The following is a 20922-nucleotide window of genomic DNA, read 5'->3' as shown; positions in this document are numbered from 1 at the left end:
GTCTCAGTTCCCTCATTTGTAAAATGGGGATAACAAAAGCACCTATGTCATGGGTTAGTCTGAGGATTAAGTGTTATGAAAACCATTGAGTGCTATATAAATACTAGTTATTATTATTAAAATAAACTTTTTGCTCTCTGCAGACCCTCATACTCTAGTGACTCGTATGTGAAGGAACCTTTAGGTTAAACCTAATATAAGACTGGGGCTGGGAACTGGGTGATCTGAGATGGAATTAGAGGGAAAAATGACTAGAAGACTGAAGAGGAGCATGTTTGAAGAATACAGTGACTCTGAGTGGGCATTCATCTATAAACTATGTTTCATTAGAAGTCTTGGAGCCTTGACTAATCCAAAGAATCACAAATTAGAAAGTTGTTGCTTCACAATGACTGGCTTTTCTAGGCTACCACTGCCAGAGGTGCTTATGAGCCTAATGTGTTTTATTGGAGAGTTTGGCCAGGGAGCAAGACACTCAGTGCTTTGTTTCTTTTATGTTTTTCATTTCATGAATTTAAAAGGCTCTTTTCCAGAGAAACAAATTTTGTTGACTCAGATCACACAAACCTCCACAGAGGAAATGCACTTCAAAAACCAAAGCAACAGTTAAACTGGGAAGAAATTCAGAAAAAACACAGCAGCTTTGGTCCTAGTGAAGGCGACCATCTGCCCAATTTCAGCAGGGCCTCACAAGACCAAGATTTACTTCCCCAGTCACCCACCCACCCTTCCTTGGAATAAAGAGCTTTCCAGAACTGGAGCCCATAATGATGAGAGAAAATATTCTGTTTAGGAAAGGACTATTTAATAGACCTATCATGTTAACTCATCTGAATTGTAGTAGCAACTTGACCTAGGACTCAATGCATAGAGCTGAGTGACTGAATATCTGAATTCTAATCCACTCTGTCACTACACATCTCTGTTCTGCTTAGAACAAATCATTCAGTTTACCTCTTGATCTCAATTATTTGTAAAACAATATATTCATAAAACAATTATTCGTAACAACAATACCAGCATTCCATGTAAAGTATGGGGGGGTGGAAGTAAGAGGTGGGGGATGGGGGAAGGTATAGGGTAGAAAAATAAGTTCCAAATCACAAATAAGAGAAAGCAAATTAAAACAACTGAGGTTTCACCTGATACTCATCAAATTACCAAACATGAAAATAATCAGTATCAGAGGAGCTTTGGGAAGAGAGGCACAGCTGTGAATTGCTCAATAATTATGAAAAATAATTTGGGATTTCACATGAAGAGCAACTAAACTTTTCAGACACCCATGACCCAACAATTCTATTTTTAGTTTTATATTTCAAAGAGATCAAACAGAAAAGTATCCCATGTATCCCAATACTTACAATAACAATTTTTGTGGTAACCAAGAAAAAAACAACAGGAAATAAAGTGAATATTTGTCATTTAGAGAATGACTTAATAAATTGTAATGTATGAATGCAATGGGATATCTTTACAATATTAGAAGCAAAGAACATAAATAAACAGGTTAGAGACACCTAGAGATACTTTGAAAATCCCTCAACAAGGCCTGTACCCAAGGGTATGCTAGAGCCAGTTTAAAAAAAATCCCATTTTAAATGTTTAATGTAAGCATTTCTACCTGGAAAGCAGAAATTTCCAGAAATTAAGACCAGATTTATTGTTTTGTTAATTGTCTACACTTTAAAAAGTGTTAATAATGCAGATTAAACTTAAAAGTCTATGTGCACAATCTCCTCTTGCTAGCACACATTTCTGTATTGCTCTAAAATCACTGCATTAACTCAATAAGAATGCAGTAGAAAGATGAAGGAATGAAATCATCATCATACTCAAGGCCTGTTGACTAGAAGAAAATAACAATAACAACTGGTATTTATATGTCTCTTTAAGGTTTGTAAAAATGTTTGCATCAATTATTTCATTTGAACCTTACAGCATACTCATTCTGCCAATGATGAATTTAGTGAGTTTTTCTTAGTACCTCCATTTTGTGGAGGGTTACTGGTCAGACTACCTTCCTTCCCTTCCCAATCTTGTTCTTGACTTTCTGGACTTCAAAACTATGCCCTCATATTGAATAACTCCATAATTTCCTTCCTATTTCCTTTCTTACTCCTTTTATTTGTTGCCTTCCTATGTCACAATGCAAGTTTTGTGAGATCAAGGACTGTTTTTTTGCTCATATTTGCATTGTAGGTACTTGGCTAATATGGTATCTGGAACATAGTAAAAGTAATACATGACTTCTTCCTTCTTTTCTTCCTTTCTTCCTTGCCTCCTTCCCTACTTTTGTTCCTCTCTTACTTTCTCCTTCTCTTGTTCCTTCCCTTCCTTTCTTTTTTTCTTTCCTCCATCCCTTTCATCCTTTTTTCTTCCTCTTTCCTTCCTTTTTTCTTCCTTCTTCCCTCTCTCCCTCTCTTCCTTTCTTCCTTCTTTCCTTCATTTTTTCTTCCTACTGAGATACTATAGAGAGGAAATGCAGTATATACTAAAGGCATCATTTTTATCTATTGATTTTACTTGCATGTTTCAATTTGTCATGAAGATTTGATGAGAAGGACTGAGAGAAATGGTTTACAGGGAAATGCTACCATATGAAAATAAAAGACAACAATAAAACTTAAGATAAAAATGAATAAGAAACAGTCAGGTTTCCATAAACCATTCTCTATGATAGATCATAACTGTACAGTTGCACAATTGACTAAAATATATATATATATATAAATATATATATATAACCCACTGTGATTATATGTTCATAGTTTACATTGACTCAGCAAGTCAAAATACATCTTTAAGGATCCTTCTTTAATAAGTCATTTTCTATGAATTCATGAAGATAATGCAAGATTTTAAAAAAAAAACAAATTCAGGCAATATGGAATTATGCCCAAAGAGTTATCAAATTACTTATCCCTTTTGACCCAGAAATACCACAACTTGCTCTATTTCCAAAGATAATTAGAGGAAAAGGAAAATAACATCTGTGTTCTAAGATGTTTGCAACCACTCTCTTTATGGTGTCAAAAGCCTGAAAATTGCAGGGGTACCCATCAATTGGGGAATGGTTGAACAAGTTGTGGTATATGATTGTGATGAAATACTACTGTGCTAAAGAAATGAGCTTAATCATTCTATTTTATTTTATATTTGCTGTTGTTGTTGTTGTCTAATTTTTTTCCCTTAATAGTATTTTTTCCCAATTACACATAAAGGTAGTTTTCAATATTCATTTTTGCAAGATTTTTAGTTCCACATTTTTCTCCCTTCCTCCTTACCTTCCCTCATCCTTCACCAAGACAACAAGCTTTATACACATATGTAGATCATACATGTACAATCATGTTAAATATATTAGTCATTTTGTGAAAGAAAAATCAGAACAAAAGGGAAAAACAATAGAGATTAATGATTTTAGAAAAATCATAGAAAAACTTGCATGAAATGATGAAGAACATTATATGAGCAAAACCAAGAGCAATGTATACAGTAACAGCAATATTATTTTAAGAACAATTTTGAGCGATTAATTATTACAAATGACCAAATTATCTATAAAAAACAGAAAAAGAAAGACATCTGCATCCAGAGAAAAAACTAATAAATAGATATATTAAATAATGTTATAGGCATTCCTGCAGTTGAATAAGCAGTCCACTATTAAATATTTCATAAACAACCACAGCAGATGGACACTGAGACAGACCCAGAATTACACTGGAAGAAGAAAATTGGTTTGATTGCTTTTGGGAAATTACATAACATTTTTTATTATTCCTAACTTTCCTCTGATATTTATGTGTATATTAAGTTTATATTTTGAAATCTAACTCCAAATTCATGCACTATTCTTGAGATGTTTCTATGAGTCTATTTAAAAAATGGAACACCAGTCTCCAAAGAATCAAAATTGCAGCCAATCCAAAGGAAAAAAAGAGAGAAGTATGATGGTCATAAGTAGACTGTTAGAATTCTTACAAGGTGCTAAGTCAGTGGAATTGATAGAAACAATGGTTGTTTAGCAAGGTGCCTAACAGTTCTCTAGATGTACTTAGTACTTACTAAGATTCACATCTTTAAGAGAGCATATATAAGCTAGGAGCCTCAACCAAGATTGACTTTGGGAGGTTCCCAAGTCAGAGAATACAAGCCCACTCTCAAAGGAGAAATTCCATCTTCCACCTTTGTGCTGGCTGGAGGCTGAAGCTGGCAGAGGCAAAGGATTAGTGGCAGGAACTCTTGGAACCAAGTTAAAAGAGAGGCCTCTAAGAAAGCTAACTGGGCCCAAGGAAGGACAAGACTTGGACAGAGACAATAAAGGATTTGGACTTTAACTCCTGGCTGCATTTGAGGTGATTATTACACTGAACTGAAATGAAGGCTGCTCCCAGAAGCCCTCCAAGAAACCTGCTCCCAGAAAATATTATATTTTAGAGAAGACCATTAGCATGTTTTTTGTTTGGTTTTATTTGTTAGTTTTTCCAGTCTAAATATGGAAATTGCCTTCAAAATGCAGACTAAAAGATCTTGCATAATTTTTCTATCTTATAGTTACCTGTGGCATTGAAAGTTTAAGTAACTTGCCCTTGATCATATAGCTGACATATTTTGGAGACTAGAAAGGTTTCTGTTTGTTCTTTTCCTTTTTAATTTTCCCCTTTGCTGCTATTGGCTAATTAATAATTCATAAAAGGATACTCATTTTACTATCTCTCATAAACCAAAGACAGATCATAGTGGCCTCTTGATGCCTATATGCCTTTGGAAGAGTGGGTGTTACCAAAAGGCAAAAATCAACTCTGATTGGTTAACAATGAGAAGAATAAATATTATAATTAGAGATGTACCTATTACTGAAGGGCTCGGGGATATGACTTTGATTATCTCACTTTTATTCCTAGACCACCCCCAGGCTCAAGCAACCTAGACAAAGAATCTATCTTCTTATACAAGCCTGAGGAGAACACAACAGGCTCCACCAGTTGGATGGGGTCTAAAGAAGACTGAAGAGCGATCAGCCCTATTTATGATCAGTCCTATTTTTCAGAGACTGAGTGCACCTAATACAGAGTGAGGAAACAGGAAGGAAAAAATGTTAGATCTCCCATATATTAACAATTGTTATTTAATAACCATTTCCCTAATGTTAATTGATGGATCATATATAGGACCCCACTGATGTTGAAACTTTCCAGTCTTGGAGCTACAGAGAAATCCATCAATGTCACACCAGAATGTGTGTGTCATATAAGACTATGCAAAGTACTACAATCCAGCTCTTCTTTTGTAGAAGACACTAATGGTCATTTCTTCAAAGAATCACACAATCAAGTAACATCTGGTAAGCCATATGAGCTACATTTCCACTACTGATATTATTGACTGAAGGCAGATGTTATATACCCTTGTGATTGTCTCAAGGGAAACATTTTCATTCAAGGTGAAGTCAAATAACATGTATTCATGGAAGAAAAAAAATTTTGAGACAAAACCAGTCCAGAAAATTCTGGTTATGTCACCTTGGACTCAATTCTTACTGTTTTAAATGTGTGTGGGAACTATTAAATAGCTTCATATAAAACTAGTCAAGTTTTCCAATATGGTAGCAAAACTAAAACCTACACTGACAAGTTCTTAAGGAAATAAAATGTAAGTTCTTTAAAGGTAGAAGTTCTCTCATTTTGGGCTTTGCATCTCCAGATCCTGGGAATATACCCGGCCACCTATTAGCTATCTAGCAGGCACTTAATTGAATTAAATTAGCATCATGATATATGATATATGGTTATGTATATTTGGTTAGGATCTTTACTTCATGGTGCTTCTAAAAACATATAATTAGAATGACCCTAGAACAATGTCTTATACACCATAGGCATCTCACAAAGACTTTTTTTTTATTTACTTATATCAACTGTCCATAAGTAACAGGTTTTTATATTTCAATAATTATTTCCTTTTTCAAGACAGATATTGCCAAAAACGCATAAATTTTGTTTGGTTATTTTTGTTGTATTTTTTTGGTTTTGGGGTTTTTTTCAGAGTTTTCTATGTGCATCCTAATAAAAGAATTCAAGGAGAATATAAGAACTATGTTCGAGTATATGAAAATCTATCACCTAGAAGTATAAAACTTGTTCTACTTGATTCCTGGAGGACAGAACTAAGAGTAACTGGGTTTTTATATTAAGGAAGCAATTCTAGGCTTAATTTAAGGAAAACATGTGGAAGTTCATTCCTTGGGATGTTCTTCTTCACTAGAAATCTCCAGACAAAAGATAGATGCCCAATTATAGAGGATGATCAAGCATAACATCTCAGATATTTTTTCAGGGGGCTCTTTAAGGTAAAACCATTTTCATATCCTATTAAGATCTTATTTGTCTGTTGAAATTATCCTCCCTTTTCTAAGTATATAACTATCTGAGGCTAGACTTTTTTCCCATATATTTTGCCTAAAGCAACATATTGCAGAAACAAATATGAAAATCCAGCTTTTTTCTTTTGTCAGGTATGAAAAAGATTTGCAAAAACAAAAGCAAGCCTCTATTCCTCTTACTATTTTTTTTTGTTTTGAAACATATAGTTGGTTTTCATCTTTTAAAAATGTTAGTTGTGTTAGTTATTTTAACTGAGTTGATTTTTGAATTTAAAAAAATTGGTTTTAATTTCCAACATGGTAAATGTTTATAAATATATCTGATAAAAATAAAACTTTTCAGAAATGCTCTATGTTCAACATTGCTCTGCAGTCATGAATCCCTTGTTCAGTCCAAACCCTTATCTCCTCTTATTGATAAGTTATAGCTTCCTCACTGTTCTAGCCTCTGTTGTCTCTTCAACAACATGAGTATTTCTGAAAAGTAACTAATAAATGACTAATCTGTAAGAATGCCACCAGTCTTTATTGACCTATCTCATATTTTTATAATTCCCCTGCTTTGGTAATTCTCTTTATTGTTCGCCCATGGAGAAAATAATTGATTTTTTAAAAAAATTCTTCAGAAATCAGGTTTTGTATTGCTTTATTTTGTTTTTAAATGGGATACCAGGTCATTAAACAAAACCAAGTTGAAAAATCTATAGAACCATATAAATCAGGAATTTTCTTGAGGCTGAGTAACATACTCAATGAAAGTATCAATTTTAATATTCAAAGTCAATTTCAAAATAGAGTAGCTCAATTTCAGGAAAAATCTTACATTGAAATGCATTATCAATTGACTAAGAAATATGACAATATTTTTTTTCTATTAGATAACAATAATATGCTTTATTCTCCATTGTAGTACATTGCAGGTTGACAATTTATATATCTGTGACCTTCTGTGGAATGAAGGTTTCCTTTAATATTAAAGAAAGAGAAAGCATTTATTAAATACTCACTTTGTGCCAAGTACTATGCTAAATGCTGAGAATACAAATAGAAAGATTTGAAGGAATTTGCATTCTAACAGGAAAAGATAACACATCTAGGGGAGTAACAGTTAGGGACTAATGTTTGGTCTGGGAAATCAGAAATAATTAGTGGAATAAGAGATCATTTCTTGACATCTCATTTTCAGGAATGATAGTGTTAATCTGGTTATTGTTCTCAGAGCTAAAGAAAAAAAGAAGGGTAATACAAGTATGGAGGTATGGTACCATGGCATAAAGATGGCCAAAGAATAGCAACTTGGGTTTGGATCTGGTAAGAAATAAGAAAAGTAAATGCAATTATTGACTAGCTTTGCAGTTTTCTAAACAGATAATAACAGTATCAGGGGTACTCTGCCAAATAAAATTGATGGTTCAAAGGATCTTATTCATTTAAACAATATTTATTCAATGCTTACTATTTATTAGGTATGAAAACTGATGTACTTGACTAAACCAACAATGAAGTATAGTCCTTACCTTCATGGAGCTTGCAACAAAGTAACATATATCCACAGAGAAGGAGGATATAAGGGAAAATGTGAAAGTGGAGTAAGAGTAACTAAAAAAGAATAAATTTGCTATTTGACCCAAAGAGTAGAACTAGAACTAATAGGTAGAAGCTGTAAAGAGTAAAAATCTAAATGGCTTAATCAATGAAAAAAAAATATTTACAATTAGAGCTGTCCCAAAATGAACTGGACTTTTTCTGAAGGAAGGATTAAAATAATGACCACTGATGTTCCTTCCAGCTTTCCAGGGTTAGTGGCAAAGGTTTTGTCAAAGAAAAGCCTAGCCAGATTCTCTTCAAACAACAACATGCATTTATTAAGTACTTACTATGTGCCAGGTTCAGTTAAGTGCTAAGCCGTAGGAATACAAGTATAAGGGGAAAGAAGACAGTCCCTGCCTTCAAAGAGATATCATTCTTAATGATAAAGGGGGGAGATGACAGAGACAGAGAGACACACAGAGAGAGACAGAGAAAGCCAGAGACAGAGAGACAGAAACAGAGACACAGAGAGAGAATAGGAGAGTCCCATACAGAGACACAGAAACAGAGACACACACAAAGAAAGATATAAAGAGAAAGGAGAGAATGAGAGTCACAGACACAGAGACAGAGAGAGATAGGAATAGAGAGAGAGAGAGACAGAGAATGAGAATCGTATAGCGAGACAAAGAAGACAGAAAGAGCCAGAGAAAGAGGCCCAGAGAGACAGAGAGAACAAGAGAGTCACAGAGACAAAGAGAGACAAAGAAACAGAGAAAGACAAAAAAAAGAAAGAGACAGAGAGAAAGAGACAGAGAGACAGAGAGAGAAAGAGAGAGAGAGAGAGACAGAGACAGAGACAGAGAGAGACAGAGAGAGACAGAGAGACAGAGAGACAGAGAGAGACAGAAATAGAAAAAGAGAGAAAGCAGAGCTGGAAAAGTGAGGGAAAGATAAACACAGGACCATGTAGAGAAGTTCAGAGATTCAGAAGGGGAGGGAGGACAGGAATGAAGGAGTAAGTACAGCTGGCCTTTAAAAAAAAAAAAAGTAGTAGTCGTTCTGAGAAAACCTGGGTTTCTAAAAACCTATGTGATTCTATGTATTGGACAACTAACCATTCCCCAAATACAATATATCTATGTATTTTATCACATCAAAATCATGCTTCTGATAGTTATTACCTGTGTGACCCTGGGCAAGTCATGGTCTTCTAATCTTATAAAGAAGATACTAACACCTATCTCACAGGATTATCATAAAGATCAAAGTAAAACATTTTAAAATGTGAGCAGTTATTATTTTTGCCTTGGTAATTCCAGAGCCTTCCAAAGTGTCTTGCTCATAGAAGATATTTAATAAATGTTTGTTGGTTTAAATCAAATGGAAATCATGCTACTATGGCATAAAAAAGTTTAAGAAACAATTTCTGGGTAATAATTGTATTAGTAATACTAGCATATTTTTAATAAAAGGGGTCAATAACACTCTCAAATGCTAAAGATCCCTCATGGAATCCACTCAACATTTATATGCTCTTAAAAAAGTGAGTGTTCCTGAGGGTAGCAATCAACTCTGAATGATTAACAAATAATGAGAGAAAAATATTATAATGACAGATAGGGGCAGCTAGATGGTACAGTAAATAAAGCATTGGCCATGAAGTTAAGAAACCCGAGTTCAAATCCAATCTCAGATGCATAATATTTACCAGCTAGCTGAATGATCCTGGGGAAATCACTTAACCTCAATTTCCCAGCAAAAATTAATAATAATAATAGCAATAATAATAAACAATCTATTGAGGGACTAGGCTATGAATAATTATAATGAGACCTATTCTGATGAAGGGCTGAGCTATAAGGGACTTTGTTCATATGATATTCTTCTAGATCACTCCCAGCCTTGGGCAATTTAGTCAAAGAAAACATGAGTAGAACACAATGAGTTTCCCTATTTGGGTAGAATCTGAACAAAACTGAGAAGAAAGTTAATTCAATCTCATTATCAACAATGTCCTTCAGAGACTGAACAACCTACAGGCTTCTAAAACATCCTACTCCTGATTCAATAATTGATTGTTAATATAAGAGAGAAAGAAGAAAACACAAATACTGATACTGATGCAATATAACATTTTAGGTCTCCTGATTTTGGTGGGGCTTTTGTTCTAATAGTAAGTCAGTAAATCCTAAATCTTCTGGCTTTGGAGTCTGCCTCAGGAAACTCCCATGTCAATGATAGGAAGCTGGATAAATATGTCTGTTTGCTTTGTTTCTTTGCTGAAGTCTCTTGGAATTCAGTTCACTTGTGATGGCATTACAATTACAATAAACTTTGCCCTTTGACTAGGAAATGGGTTCAAGCTTGAAAATTCTTTTGTGAAACCTCACAATACTAATCTGTGACCACAAATTTTGAGGGTCCCCTTCCTAACTTCAACAATACTATAGCCCCAACCTATGGTACCTGATGAAGTCCCTTCTGCCCCTCCAATATCTGACTCCCACTGGAAAGAGACTCTTCCCTTATTTATAGCATCCAATTTGCAGCATCAAAGCCAACAAATTTTTTTTTTTAATATTTGTAATGTATACCAATGGTGTCAAATTGAAATAGAACCTGGTAAACTAGGCCATTAAATTGAACAAAATGCTCTCTCAAGAGGCTTGCTATTGACACCTGCATGTCAGTATTATCTATGTTCTATTTTATTTTTATTTTATTAAAGTATTTCCTGATTATAATCTAGTTTAGGTGACACCCTGGGCAATGCCACTTGAGTATGCCTGACATCTCTGATGTAACAAGACCCTACTTCAAGCATTACAGGAATAAACAGGATAAGAGATGAGTAGGTTAATGTGGTTTCAGTACTGCAGAGAAGAGACTTTTGTGATGAATACTATGACATCTTTAGAAAGGAATTTAAGGATCATTTTCAGGATCAGGACCATTTTAGGTCACAGCAGATGAATCCATGGCGTTTTTTATTTTGTTATCTTTCCCAGTCACCAGTACTCCTTCATGCTTTAAGGGGCAGAGGATGATCAGTCAAAATGCCCTTGACCAATTAATCCTTACATCTGATTCTCTCCTCCAAGCTGGCCACCCCTACAAGGGAAGCCAAGTGACAAAATTAAAACACCGATTATGGGGATAGAGATCCCCACCTTTCAGTTTCAGATCCCACCTCTGCTGTTTGCTACCTGTATAGGCTTGTGGAAATAAATCACTTATTTCTCTACTGGGTGGTTGGTTCAGATAATATCTTGGACTTGCCTATTCCCATAGCTACTCTTTCTGTTTATCTGTAAAACCAAAAAAGGGGGTAGACAGAAGGCATTTTGAAGTTTTTTCCCAGATCTAGGACTTTTGGCCAATTGATGGAATCATCTAAGCAACAGATAACAAGGTGTTAATGTGTTAAATGAAGTGTAAAGAAATGCCTGTACCCTGTTACTCCTTTACAAAGTGTGAAAAAGTTTTCTGCTAGAATTAGAGAATAATTTGTGCCTGGATGATTACTGATGTTTCGGTATGGCCTGAGCAAAGAGACAGAAAGGTAGACAAACACACAGGTGGAGAACAGGGAGAGAAAGAAATACAGAGATAAAGATAGAAGGAAACAGAGAAGAAAGTCTGCAAAGACTTTAAGAAAGATTAGACCTTTCACTGAGAGACTAGCTATGGGAATAGGCAAGTCCAAGATATTATCTGAACCAATCACCAGGTCAGATCCTAAATATAGAAAGGAACAACTGAAGACAACATGAGAATAGAAATAGTATTGGGCCCTGAAGGGTGAGAGACATCAATTGTCACCCTTACATGCATATCTTAATGCACATGACTCATTACAATGTACTCTATACTTGTGCCCATTTTTCCTAATGCTATACCTAATTGTGTCAGAAAGTGACTGAGCATAGTGGCCTCTGGTACATTAAAAGTGAAGTATATAAGTACATAGCTGGAGTTCTGGAATTCTAAACTAATAGTAAGGAAGGAAACAAGTATTTATTAAATGCTTACTAAGTACTTTGCAATATTATCTCATTTAATCCTCTCAACAACCCGGGGATATAGGTGCTAAAGCTAATTGGGTTTTTACCAATATGATGATCCTCCAGGAGCAGACAACTAGATTGCCTAAAGAGGGGAGAACTAACACAGATTATTCTTAAGTGGCTACTGCACTTCCAGCCTAGATGAGAGAGACCTAGTCTTTAAAAGAGGAGGGGAGGAGGAGGAGAGGAGTGAGTACTCCAAGTTATGGGGGAACTATTTTATCACTAGTATTTCTACTGTCACTTTAAAATATAATTTTATCCCAATTATGAATACAGATGAAATATTAAAGTTAATTACATCACTATGGACTCATGAACTGCACTTTTATTTTTTTTATTAAAGTTTTTTATTTACAAAGTATATGCATGGATAATTTTTCCAACAGTGACCCTTGCATAACCTTTTGATCCAAATTTTCCCCTCTTTCCTCCCACTCCCTCCCCTAGCTAGCAGATAGTCCAATATATATTAAATATGTTGAAATACATGTTAGATCCAATATATGTATAACATATTTATACAATTATCTTGTTGCACAAGAAAAATCAGATCAAGAATGAAGAAAAAGAAAAACTGAGAAAGAAAACAAAATGCAAGCAAATAACAACAGAGAGAGTGAGAATGTTATATTGTATTCCACACTCTGTTCCCATGGTTCTCTTACTGGGTGTAGAAAGCTCTCTTCATTACTGTGCAAGTAGAACTGGTTTGAATCATCTCAATTTTGAAGAGAGCCATATCCATCAGAATTGATCATTGTTCTGTTCATCTCACTTAGCATCAGTTCATGTAGATCTCTCCAGGCCTCTCTGAAATCATCCTGCTGGTCATTTCTTACAGAGCAATAATATTCCATAATATTCATATACCATAATTTATTCAGCCATTCTTCAATTGATGGGCATCCATTCAATTTCCAGTTTCTTGCCACTACAAAGAGGGCTGCCACAAACATTTTTGCATACATTGGTCCCTTTCCCTCCTCTAGGATCTCTTTGGGATATAAGCCCAGTAGAAACACTGCTAGATCAAAGGGTATGCACAGTTTGATAAATTTTTGAGCATAGTTCAAAATTCCTCTCCAAAATGGTTGAATCCGTTCACAGTTTCACCAACAATGTATCAGTGACCCAATTTTCCCACATCCCCTCCAACATTCATCATTATCTTTTCCTGTCATCTTAGCCAATCTGACAGGTGTGTAGTGGTATCTCAGAGTTGTCTTAATTTGCATTTCTCTGATCAATAGTGATTTAGAGCATCTTTTCATATGACTAGAAATAGTTTCAATTTCTTCATCTGAAAATTGTCTGTTCATATCCTTTGACCATTTATCAATTGGAGAATGGCTTGAACTATTATAAATTTGAGTCAATTCTCTATATATTTTAGAAATGAGGCCTTTATCAGATCCTTTGGATATAAAAATACTGTTTTCCCAGTTTATCGTTTCCCTTCTAATCTTGTTTGCATTAGTTTTGTTTGTATATATTTTTTTAATTTAATATAATTAAAATTATCTATTTTATGATCAACAATGATCTCTAGTTCTTCTTTGGCCACAAATTCCTTCCTCCTCTACAAATCTGAGAGGTAAACTATCCTATATTCTTCTAATTTGTTTACAGTATCATTCTTTATGTCTAGATCATGAACCCATTTCGACCTTATCTTGGTATATGATATTAGGTGTGAGTCTATGCCTACTTTCTGCCATACTAGTTTCCAATTTTCCCAGCAGTTTTTGTCAGATAGTGAATTCTTATCCCAAAAGGTGGGGGGCCTTTGGGTTTGTCAAATACTAGATTGTGATATTCATTGGCTATTTTGTTCTGTGAACCTAATCTATTCCACTGATCAACTTCTCTATTTCTTAGCCAATTCCAAATGGTTTTGGTAACTATTGCTTTATAATATAGTTTTAGATCTGGTGCAGCTAGGCCATCTTCATTTGCTTTTCTCTTCATTAATTTCTTTGAAATTCTTGACCTTTTGTTCTTCCAGATGAATTTTGTTATTTTTTCTAGATAAACTGCACCTTTAGATCTGTGAACCTACAGAATAAATTTATACCCTAGGTAATAATCACCTTTTGGGGACCCAACTCACAACCTGAAAGTCCAAATCCTTGGTTTAGGAGGAAGGAGGAAAGGCATTTATAAGCCATGAAGATTTAATTAAGAATACTCTTTGGTGAAATCAAACAACATGACCAGCCCATCAGAGTTGCACTCTCTGTAGTACAGTTTGAATGCTTGGAAGTTGAGCTTAAGAAAAGATTTCAGTGTCCAATACCTTATTTTGCCAGGTGATCTTGAGAATTGTGCTAAGACAATTCAAATGAAGCAGTTCAATTTCCTGGCAGAGTGGACAGTAGACTGTCCTGGTTTCACAAACATACAACAATGAGCTCAGCACAACTCTGAAGATCTTTAATTTGGTAGTCAGTTTAATACTTGTTCTCTTCCCACCCAAACTGAAGATCTACAAGAGCCATTGTTCTGACTTCACTGTTGGATGCCTCCAAAACCTGGACAGCATACTAGTAATACCATGCCAAGAAACTGAATTGAACACATTTGAATTGTCTTAGGAAGATTCTGAAGATCACCTGGCAGGATAAGATACTAGATACTGAGGTCCTTTCTCAAATTAAACTGCCAAGCATTCCAACTCTACTGCAGAGAATACAACTTCATTGGGCTGGCCTCATTGTTCAAATGCCAAATATATGCTTGCCAAAAAAAAGATTATTTTATGGAGAACTAACACAGGACAAGTGCTCACAAGATAGTTAGAAAAAACAAAACAAGGACATTCTTAAGGTCTCTCTTAAGAATTTTAAAATGATTGTATGACATGGGAGATACTGGCATAAGATCTTCCAGGATGACGTGCCAGAGAAGGTGCTGTGTTTGAGAAGCAAAATAAAATTGAATTAGCTCAGAAAAAATGTGAGATACATAAAGCTAGAAAGTCCACACCAAATATTCATAGGAACTATTTGTGTCTGACCAGTAGCAGAACATTCTGAGCTCATATTGGTCTGATCAGCCATAGCTGGACACACTGTAACTTGACTTTAACATAGTGATGCTATTTTAATCCTCTTCAAGAACAAAGGACAACAATCAGCCAATATTTCTTTCACACTTTTCTTTACAGTCTCCCAAACATCAGCAATGCAGGCATCAATCATACATGCATGCCAAAGTAATTAAACTTATCCAGAGCTTTCACAATTGCTCCATTTGCAATAATCAATGGTTCCCCATATGGATGGTGTAGTGCTGGCTGAAAGAGAACCTCTGTTTTCTTGGGGTTGATTTTAAGGCCAACGGGAAGATTAATATTTCTGGTGTGAGGGCTGCTGAGTCCTTTGTGGAAATACTTTCTACCTTTAGTGTCCACCTGATTCACACAAATCTCACCTGTGGCTCCAAGAAGCCATAGCATGTGTATCAGATTCTCTGGTAAACTATTCCAACAGATGGACTAAATCAGACTAAGGGTAATTAATAGATCTCAAATCCAGAAGTGAGTTAGGAGAGCATCTACCCCAAGCATTTGAAGACTTCCCCAGGTAAAATGGGTGTGTGAATAATTGTTCCAATAACTATGAAAGTGGCTGAAGCAAGTGTTGTAGAGAGCTTAAATAAGGAAAACAATAAAGTAATCCATTGCATCCTCAGCCTTCATCAGTCACGTTGAGTTTTTTCTTGCCATTGGATTTTAATGACTCTGGAAGAGAGAATGAGGCTGACTTCTAGCAACTCTGTCTTACTTAAGACCAATTTATTCAAGAATCAAAAGACATAACCCATATAATTTTTATTATTCTGTATAGTAACAAGGAAGGAAGGGAAGAGTTTAGGGGGAAAGATAATGAGTTTGGTTTTGAACATGTTGAGTTTGAGATGTTTGCTGGACCTCAAGTTCAAAATTTCTGAAAGGTAGCAGAGATTGGGGCTGGACAGTCAGTGATGATAATTAATTTCCTAGAAGCTAATGAGACTATCAAGTATAATACAGAGGGAGAAGAGAAAATGGCCCAGAACAGAGCCCTGTGGAATACCAAGAGTTAGTAGGTATGAAGGAGATGAAAATCTAAGAAAGGAGACTATAAAGAATCAATCAGACAGGAAGAGAACCAGGAGACAGTGCTGTCCAGAAAACTTAAAAAGAAGAAAGTATTAAGGAAAAGGCAGTGGTAGTAGTGTTAAAGAATGAAGAAAGGTCAAGATGAATTGAGGATTTAAAAAAAAAAGATTGGATTCAGAATTAGGAAATAACTTATGAAAAAGCAGTTTTAGGAGAATGGTGAGATCAGAAGCTATATTGTAAGAGTTTAAGAGAATGAGAGGAGATGAAATAGATGCATCTGTTGGAGAGGGCCAACTCAATGAGTTTAACTACCAAAAATAGAAAAAAATACAGAATTACAGTGAATAGAGACAGAAAAATCATGCCAGGGTTTTTTGACCTTGGAGTAGACATGGACATACCTGTAAGTTATAGAGCTAAGAGAGGGGTCATTTTTCTGATCAGAGCTTTCAGATTTGCAAAACATACCCATAAATTTTCTTCAGTGTTCAATGCTTTCATGCTCTGGGAGGTAGATAATATCATTACCTCTATTTTCTAGAATAGGAAACTCAGTTGATAGAGTCTAACTCCCTAGATCACACAGCTACTAAAAAGCTAAGGCAAAATTTGAATCCAGATCTTCCTCATTTCAAATACACTGAGCTATCTACTATATCACATAATCTATGGTATTTCCAGAGTAACTCACTCAACATCCAGGATTAGCAAGGTTTTACATTAATATTCTTTTTTAAAGATATTATTTTGCAAGAAAACTCATAAGAGCAGTTGCGATCACAGTATAGTTTTTTTTTTTCCATTCCAGAAAAGTATTGTTTATTATAAGCAAGTCTTAATAGTCTTAGCAGCAGCAATTAACCCTATACAAGATGGTTCAGACATGAGAGACATTGAGAGCTGACAACAGATGGGAAATGAGGGTGAGAAAATGCAGGGAAGACTCAGGGCTCATTTAACTGCTGCATTTTATGTCTACAACAAGAAGTCCTGATGGCTCAAATAGCTGAAGAATACATGAAATCATGGAAGGGAAAGTGCTTATAGAATGTAATAGACCAATATTAAAAGCCATTAGCAAATGGAAATAACCTACTTACCACTCGACTGATAGAGTTGCATATTTATAAAGAGAAGCTGAAATTGTTCTTTACCTGATTCTCAGAAGCACCTCTTCAAACATAAACACTGGAAGAAAGCAAAAAAAAAAAAAAAAAAAAAAATGTGATGCTCTTCTTCCCCTCCAGACTTCTGGGACACAAATTGTTTGTGATTAACATGAATTCCTTGTCCTTCCTGCTGTTCTTCTTTCACCAGATCTCATCCTTGATGTTAGCTCTGTCAACTCACTTGTGATATCCCAGTCCACAGTTGTAGCCTTGGGCTACTTAGTAATGTTCACAGAATTGTAAACTGATTAGAATCAGGAAAGAAGTTTGAGACAGGAGGAAAAGTCAGAGCAGGGAAAACCTGTAGAAAGGAGTGGGAGACCTTCAAACGCAGAGTTATATGTTCAGGGCTTACTTTCCCCTTATCTGAACATCTCCATAATTTTGCTCCATTAAAAGTTATTTTTTTCTCTTTTTATCTTATTTCATCTTCTCTAATGACTGATCATCTTGGAAAAAAATTTGTTCTCAGTCCATAGGTAATAAAAATGCTCTGCCTTCTTGACCTCTCCAGCTAGGGCCCCATTCTGCTTATAGCCATTACTGACTAAACAGATCTCCTTTTCTGAATCCTGTATGGTTCTGAGAATCCAATCACTGGCTCAGCTGAATTGATGAGCATATCTGAAAGCCAATGGATTCTGGGTACTTTGTACTTTTCCTTTTTCTTGCTTTGTTCCATGTGTCATATAACTATGTGTAATTGTCCTTTCTCCAGCTCTCACTGCATGAAGACCAGATCTTTTATATTTCACCTTTTCCCCAGACTTTCAAATATGTTTAAGAACTAGATTGAAGAAGTTCCCTTCTCTTCCATTGACATACCCCTATCAATTATGTTCTCCGGATTTAGGGATTCAAGCATCTAAATTCCATTTAACTACTTATAACAATCAGATTAACTTTTACAAAGGAATATTTACTTCACAGATATAGCCAAGAAAAAAATACAAACATTTACTTCCTTAGAAGCATAAATCCCCCAAATCACCTTGGTTCCTGGGAGAAGAGGGGGGCTTAAACTCACTTAAACTCACATTAGTTTCTATATAACATTAATCCCATTATGTTTTAAATTCAAATTCTCCCTAGATTTATATCCTGGGACTTTAACTTCTCAGTTTTCCTGCTGGATTAAATAGTAGTATCTGGATTGGAATCCTTGGCTCCAAGACCATAACTCAGGTTTCTAGATTTAAGGAGTACATTCCTTACAACCAGAACTGAAAAGTAAAAATGAAACTAGAATAAAAGGCCAAACCCATTTTTCTGAGCCACAAGGTATACCAGAAATGGAAGGAAATCTTGGTTCCTTTTCTTCCCCCTCCCAACTCCCAGCTAATTTTATAATACCTTTGTAAATAAGTCCTTCATCTTTGAATGCCTCTGGAAAGAAAACTGTCTCAGTTCAGTACTTTGAAAATCAGGCTATGCAGTCAATGGAAAGAGATTGCCCCCTCATACATGGTAAGCAAATCCAAGTGGTCTTCTCCCAGAAGCATAGGAGTCTTCTATGTGAGGAGGAGTCCTCCATCTTAAGTTGCTTGGGCATGTGTCAAAAAAGGCCCAGTTACATGTGAATATCATGATCAGTCACAATCTTAGGCTTTTATCATATTTCCAAATAAAAATTCATCATGAAAACAATATGAAAAGCAGTATGATATAGTGGAAAAAGTCATGATCAGTTTACAATTACATAGACTTTGCAAACTATTATCATACATTATGACTTTTGAACCTCAGGTGGTTGGTATATTTAGAGTTGGGGAGGCCCAAGTTTAAATCCACCTGTGATGCTAAATATCTATGTGATCCTGAGTAAGTTATTTGATTTCTCTCCAGCTCAGTTTCCTAATCTATAAAATGAAGTTGTGAGCTCAAAAGTTCCCAAATTTTCTTGCATCAATGCACCTATGATCCACACCTATGAAGTTCATGTTTTTACTATATCTCATTTTATAAGCTAAGGGGTTTGCATAGGATCACATAACTAACAAATATCCAAGGCAGAATATGAAGGTGGGACTGTCTGACTTTGATTCTAGCATTCTTATAGTCTTTGGTGCTTAAAAAAAAAAAGACTTTGTTGCTTATTATACATGATGCATGATCTTGAATAAATCCCGTTTAGACAACTGGCAGAGGAAAGCACAGTGAATAAAGAGCTGAGTCAGAAGACCCAAGTTCAAATCCAATTTCAGACACTCAACTTAATATATGGATGATATTGGCAAGTTTGCCTCCAAAGAATAAAATGGGAAAACACTCCAGTATTCTTGCCAAAAAAACCTCATGGACAGTGCTGACATGATACGGTCCATAGAGGTACAAAGAGTTGACTGAACAACAGAACTACAACATATGGTGATAATAAAGGAAACCATGGTTGCTGACAAAGTTCACTCTAAAATGAAGATGGTAATAGTGAAGAATAAAACTCTAAAACTCTTTGAAGGAGAAAATCTCCTTCAACTCTGCTGAAGTGAGGGACCCCGTTCATTGAATTAAAGAAACTCATTCAATTCTATTCAAATTCCAACTCAAACTGAAACCCAGCTAGTAGATGAGCCAACTTGGGACTCCACCCACAAGTCCCCTTCAGCCTGTAGCCAAAGCTCCTATTATAAAAGAGCCAATCTAAAATCCTCTCTTTGCAGAGGTTCTAAACATGCCATGCTATGCCAAGGAAGCCTCTGCCCACTGGAATAATATTCTTTTCCAGTGTTATACTCTCTCTATCCTCACCTATTTCCCTAATGAGACTTTATGCCTCTCTGTCAGGATTTCTAAACTTATTTCCCAATTCTTATAATAAACCTCTTTTATTAATCTAGGGTTTGGGGTTTGTAAATTCCTTTACAGAGACTCCCTGCGCTGCCAGAAGGGAATCCCCCAAACTCCCTACCCTTGAGCCAAATCCCAAGGGGAGGAAGGGGAGCCAAACCTTTCCATTTGGTTCCCTGAACCCTGAACCTGCCACTAGACCTTATCATTTAACTAAACTGACCACCAGAAACCCTAATCTCATTTTGATTCCCTAAATCTAGAAATCTCATCATATTTTTGGTTCCCTAACCAGGAACCCCCAAAACTAGACTTAACCTCATCAATAGCATCCACCTCTCAGGGTTATTATAAGGTTCTAAGAGCACAGTACCTGAAACAGTAGAGGTTTTGTGTGTGTATATATATATATACATACTCATTCCCTTCCTTCCCCTTACCTTACTTCACTGTGTAAATGAAGATCATATAGTCTAGAGATGAATTCTATGATTCCTGAACTTTATATGTCCTATCTTCAATATATTCTCATGCCCTCTCTGCTGCCATTATGAGGACAAAGTTTTTTTCACTACACTAGAAAGACTATAGTTGAGACATATACAGCAATTTTGGAGGTCTGTTATGAGTTATCCTCACTGGAGCAGAGGCAGATTTAGGCCCAGGGGGTTGTGCTTATTAGTGTTCCCTGGCAGTCAATTTTGAGTCTATTCCCTTTTCAAGGAGTCTATTATGTTTTCAATGAGTCTGAGTCACCCTCATCCCTGGGAAGAGAATAGGTTAAGAAAAAAAGCCAAGATTGCCCTTGGCTATAATTAATTTTTAAAGTACAAAGTACATAGTCTGCCTGAGTCACAGTGGGGATCTAAA

This window comes from Sarcophilus harrisii, chromosome 1 (genome assembly GCF_902635505.1).
Source record: "Sarcophilus harrisii chromosome 1, mSarHar1.11, whole genome shotgun sequence".
NCBI lineage: Eukaryota > Metazoa > Chordata > Mammalia > Dasyuromorphia > Dasyuridae > Sarcophilus > Sarcophilus harrisii.
This window is presented reverse-complemented; position numbering follows the sequence as displayed.